Genomic DNA, 5,939 nt, shown 5'->3' with positions numbered 1-5,939 from the left:
GAGTGCTGGGATTAAAGGCGTGTGCCACCACGCCCGGCGAGTAGATGTATTTTTGACAGGTACTTTTCTCAAAACTAGGAAGGCATCAAGTTAACAGTAAACCCCTCTCCCCCAAATCATATATTTCTGTGAGTATAGTCTTGTACTAAACAAACATGGGACACAGCATTCCCACCACCCCTTTATCTACCCCCACCCCACCCCAAGTTTCACTTACCTGTGGTCAAAGGCTATGCAAATCTTAAATGGAAAATTCCAGAAACAAACATTTGGCGTTGTTTATAGTCCCTTCTGAGCAGTCTGACAAAATCTTGCTCTGCCCTGTTCTGACCCACCCAGGGTTTGAATTCCCCCCTTTGTCCAGCACACTGACACTGTGGACTTCGTAGGTCCATTTGTTAGTTAGCCATCTTGATTATCAGATCGACTGTCATAGAAACTCAGGATTTGTGCTAACATGACCCATATTTTGCTTAATAACAATTATGAAGCACAAGAATAATGATGCTAGGGATGCAGATGGACCAAGGAGAAAGTGTAAATTCTTTCTGTACATGGGAAAAAATGTTTCAGTAAGGAAGGAGAAAAATACATATTTGGGTGGCCAAGACCCACATATAGTTAGATGTTTTGAGAGTCACCATATTCATGTAGCTTTTATACAGTTTGTTATACATTTTCCACCCTAGTATAGCTTATCTCTTCTTGTGCCTAATTCATAAGGGATTCTTTGTCATGTGATGGCTAATCTTGCTTGTCAACTTGACTCTCCTGGGAAGAAGGGACCTCTTTTTGAGGAATTGCCTCCATCGGATTGGCCGTGTGGCATGACTGTAGGGCATTATATTGACTGCTGATGATATCAGAGAGTGCAGTCTACCCTGAGCAGTGAGTGCTGCTTTTGGTCAGGTGGCCCTGGGTTGTCCAAGGGAAATAGCCAAGCAAGCCAGGGGAAACAAGCCAGTAAGCAGTGTTCCTCCGTGGCTTCTGCTTCAGTTCCTGCTTCCAGGTTCCTGCTTTGAGATCCTGCCCTGTTTGTTTCCCCTTGGTCATGGACTGTAACCCACAAGATGCAATAAACCTTTCCCTGCCCAAATTACTTGTGGTTATGATGATTATTACAGCAACAGAAAGCAAACTAGAGCATATGGATGTGTGTGTGTGTGTGTGTGTGTGTGTGTGAGCGAATAGAAGAAAATACAGTGTATGTAATGTTCAGTTCTACTTGTCTTTTCATACATCTTTTAGGGGCCTCATATTGCATCCACTGGAAGTAAGGGAGAAGCCCAGCAGATGCATTGTATAAAGGGAGTGCTTACTCTTCCCTGAAGAGTAAGGCAGGGGAGAGGACCAAGGAGTATCGGATGAGTGTTGCAATTAGAAATGGTATGGCAGGGAGCATAGATAGAGAAAACCCAGAAAAAAGTGTCTTATTTTTTCTTGTTTTAGAAAGTTGAGGATGGGGCTGGTGAGATGGCTGAGTGGTTAAGAGCAATGACTACCCTTCCAAAGGTCCTGAGTTCAATTCCTGGCAACCACATGGTGGCTCACAACCATCTGCAATGTGATCTGACACCCTCTTCTGGTGTGTCTGAAGACAACTACAGTGTACTCATATACATAAAATGAATGAATAAATCTTTTTTTAAAAGTTGGGGACAAATCCAGGTGGTGGTGGCATATGTCTTTAATCCCAGCACTTGGGAGGCAGAGGCAGGTGGATTTCTGAGTTCGAGGCCAGCCTGGTCTACAAAGTGAGTTCCAGGACAGCCAGGGCTACACAGAGAAACCCTGTCTCAAAAAACCAAAAAAAAAAAAAAAAAAAAAAAAAAAAAAAAAAAAAAAAAAAAAAAAAAAAAAAAAGAAAAAAAAAGAAGAAAGATAAGGAGTGGGGGAAGAGGAGGAAGAGGAAGAAGAGGAGGAGGAGAGGGGAGAGGGAGGAAGGAGGGAGGGAGGAGGGAGGCAGGAGGAGGAAAGAGGAAGAGGGAAATTGTTGAGGAGAAGTGGGGACAATGTATAAGGGTTTGTTTGTTGAGTAGGCTACACGGACAGTGGCAGGTGTGAAGAAGCTGGGCAGCATTGTGACAGTGGGAAGGGCAGGTTTAGATGGGAGAAAATAAAATGGAGAGTTTGATTTTAGAGGTACTGCAGTTGTGACTCAGCATCCAGGCAGGGCTGGAGGTCAGAAGAGAAGCACATTTGGGCTTCATCAACCCATTAATGACGTTTAATATGATGAGCAATATACTTAGGCAAGGGAGTGGGTGTAGGTGCAGAGGGCAGTAAAGGACAGAGCCCAGGGATGTTCCATCCAAAGTAACCTGCAGAGACTGAGAGGCCAGCAGGGTAGGAGGAGAACCAGGAAGTAACTGGTGCACCTGGAGCAGGGAGAGAAAGCGATTCACAGGGAGGGAAGAATCCACTGCGGCATATCCTGCTGATAGAGGAGCAAGAACCGACCAAGGAGTCAGGACAAATAAGATAAGATAAAATAGTAAACTAAAATAACGGCTTTAGCTGAGCCTAGTGTTGCACACTTATCAGCCCAGCATCTGGTAGGCTGAGTCGGAGGATCCTGCTTTCAAGGCCAGCTGAGTGAGACCCAAGGAGAAGCACCCTGCACACCCACCCTCTCTCCCACACAGGTTCTATCGGAGTCGTTTCCATGTGTAAAATCTCTAAGAATCCCCATTCTCAGCATTCCAGTCCAGAGGTCTGCTTTTCTTTGTCCTGCCCTCTGACTTAAATATCCTCCATGTAGCGGTCAGGGTGATCTTTGCAAGCAGGTCAGCTGCTCTTAGCTAAAGTCTATTGATTGCCCTGGCTTCTAGCATGCAATTAAGACCCTCAGTGTTGTCCAGGGTCTGAGCATCTGACCCTGCCTCTCCCTTGTCCGAGCTCCCCAACACTTGGAACTTGCCAGAGAAACACTCTGTTTTCTTGCTCCAGAGGCAATATTTGTGGTTTCCTTTGGGAGGTTTTTCTTCCAGATTTCTAGTTCTCTCTCTCTCTCTCTCTCTCTCTCTCTCTCTCTCTCTCTCTCTCTCTCTCTCTTTCTCTCTGTTCCTTTAGGTCTCTGCTCAGTCATCACTGTCCAAGACAGGTTTTTTTTTTTCCTTCCTAAATCAGGTTTATCTATCAATTGGTATTTTGTTTAACTTTTCATTTTCTTGTATATTGTTTGTTTTCTTTATTAAAACATAAGCTTCCCGGTGAGCTTGCGATACTTGTTTTCCCTTCTGCATTGCTCCATCTCTAGGTGATAGCCTGGGGATTGGAACATAGTAAACACCCCACAGACATTTAATAGTTCAGGAATCCGAGGACTCTATTGTCCTGTATTCTCTCCAGCATCCAAAACAGATCTATTTCTTTCTATGTCACGTGGAAGGGCGTTTTTGCCTGCACCGGTGTCAAAGTAAGTGGCGCTCCAGCAGAGGCCCAGGGGGAGCGCAACAGTGGCTTGCTTTCCAAGAAGGGGCAAGGGAGGTGATGTTGTCTTAGTTAGGGTTTTACTGCTGTGAACAGACACCACAAGGCAACTCATAAGGGCAACATCTAATTGGGGCTGGCTTACAGGTTCAGAGGTCCATTCAGTCCCGAATCACCAAGGCAGGAGCATGGCAGCATCCAGGCAAGCCTGGTGCAGGAGGAGCTGAGAGTTCTACATCTTCATCTGAAGGCTGCTGGTGGAAGACTGACTCCCAGGCAGCTAGGATGAGGGTCTTAAAGCCTATGCCCACAAGTGGCACACCTACTCTAGCAAGGCCACACCCACTTCAATAAGGCCACACCTCCTAATAGTGCCACTCTCTGAGCTGAGCATATTCAAACCATGACAGATGTGAAGCTGGGACAAGAAGAATGTGCAGAAGTCCACCAGGAAAACAGAGAAACAGAGGAGAGTAAGCACAGAGGGAGATCCTGCGCTGGAAAGAGCTGAACACATTCTTTGAATGAGCAGAGAGAAGCCCATTCGGCCTCAGCCTGGGAAGCAGGAGTACAACAGTGGACCATGCCGTTAGAGGAAGCGATGGGGCTTGGAGGGCAGGCGAGGTCAGCTGCAGCAGGAACACCTTTCTGGGAAGGGACTGCCCTTATGTAATTTTTATTTAAAAAAAGCGCTCGGGTGATCATGTCCCCACTGGGCAAGAGTGTCAATGGGGAGCAGCTTGGAAGCCCAGGAGGTAGAAATTACTTTTATAACTCGCTTGACAGATGGGTTTTCTTAAAATCAAAGCTTTTTTTTTTCCCTTTTTTCTAACTATAGGACTTTCCACAAGCATAAAAATTTATAGTACCAAAAAATATGATTTTGACTATATGAACAGTGCCATTATATAAAAGTGTGGTATATTTTAAAATACGCCTTTGTCAGAAGCAGTAGATATTCTGATTAGACTGTGAGAATTTTCTTTAGGGCATTCAGGACATCTCCTAGCCGTTATAGCCAACCAGCAGAATAAAACGTGTTAGCTTTTTATTCTTAAATCTGGCCATGGTGGCCCATGCCTGCGATTCCAACTCCTGGCAGCTGACAGGGGGAATGGTATGAGCCTGAGGTCAGCCTGGACTACAGCAGTGTTTCAGGCCACCCTGGGCTACAGAGGATATTTTTTGCCCCTGCGTTATGTAAGTCATTCCTAATGAGCAGCATTCCCGAGCTTCAGATTCTGTAAAAAAGAAAAAAAAATAAATAAAAAGAAGAAAGAAAGCTCTTTTCTTATTACATAACCCCGATTGACTTAATTAAGCTGGTATTTCGCTTCTATGAATAACAAACCCAGCGATCACCTCATCTGTAAGCCTTGGGTGAGTTAACTGTTTTAGGTGCAGAACTGAAGGATTTGAGCCCAACTGGGTAGATTTCTTGACTTTATTGCATCTAAATACTGTGGAATTTCACGAGACAGCAAGTGGAATATGAAATGAACAAAGAAACTGTCTTTCTTGTCTTAGCTCCCGTGTGGCTTGTATTTACCACATTTTATTCACCATTGTCTTTACTGTGGGCACATGTAGGTATTGCTCTACCCCAAACATTATTTTTCAGTCCATAAAGGCAGGGATGCTACGTCTCCTTTACTCAACTGGGGACCCAATCAATATCATTTGGTTGCCTTAACGAATCAATTGATCCTTATCTGCAGATACTGTTTCATGAATGTTCTAATGTGTACATGTGAGAAATCAATACCAATCTTCAGGGTGTTTGTTTGTTTGTTTGTTTGTTTTTGAGGCCAGGTTTCTCTGTGTAGTCCTGGCTGGCCTGGAACCTGCTCTGTAGACCAGGCTGGCCTTGAAGTCAGAGATCTGCCAGCCTATGCCTCCCAAGTGCTGGGATTAAAGGCGTGCGCCACCACCAATTCTTAGGAATCTCCAGTCCTTAAGTTTAGACTGTTGCTTGTATTTCGTCAGTTCTTGTTGCCTCACCACGATTATCACAGACTGAGTGGCTTAAAGAAAGCAGTTTTTCTTTTTTTCGTAGTTCTGAAGACTTCATGTTCCAGGTTAGTCAGGATCTTGTCAGGGCTCTTTTTCTGGTTTGGGAAACTGCTTTGCCTTCCCAGGGTCCCAGGGTCCCAGGGTCCTCTGAAGAAGTCTGGAAGAAAGAGAGCAAGAGTGAGCACAAACTCTGGGGTCTCTTCTGGGAAGGAGATTAATCCCCTCAGACCAAGATCCTACCACATGACCTCATTTAACCTTAACTGCTTCCTCAGAGGTGAAGTTTCCAGTGCAGCTGCCCTGGGGGTTAAGGCTCCAACAGTGTGCTTGGGTCTGGAAGGATGCATTCTCTTCCCAGCCTGGCCTGTATCTAGAAGGCAGCACTGGGCAACTTTAAGGGGACTTTAGTTTTCTTCTTCTTCTTCTTCTTCTTCTTCTTCTTCTTCTTCTTCTTCTTCTTCTTCTTCTTCTTCTTCTTCTTCTTCTTCTTCTTC

At 44.9% G+C, this 5,939-nt stretch overlaps 1 protein-coding gene across 1 annotated transcript in view; it reads left to right on the top strand.

Moving 5' to 3' along the window:
* Nucleotides 1-5,939, top strand: part of Cfap54 (cilia and flagella associated protein 54) — a 284,397-nt gene that overhangs the window by 1,205 nt on the left and 277,253 nt on the right. The gene's annotated exons all lie outside the window — the stretch shown is intronic.

The sequence above is a fragment of the Mus caroli genome, chromosome 10 (assembly GCF_900094665.2).
Source record: "Mus caroli chromosome 10, CAROLI_EIJ_v1.1, whole genome shotgun sequence".
Taxonomy (NCBI): Eukaryota; Metazoa; Chordata; class Mammalia; order Rodentia; family Muridae; genus Mus; species Mus caroli.
This window is presented reverse-complemented; position numbering and strand designations above follow the sequence as displayed.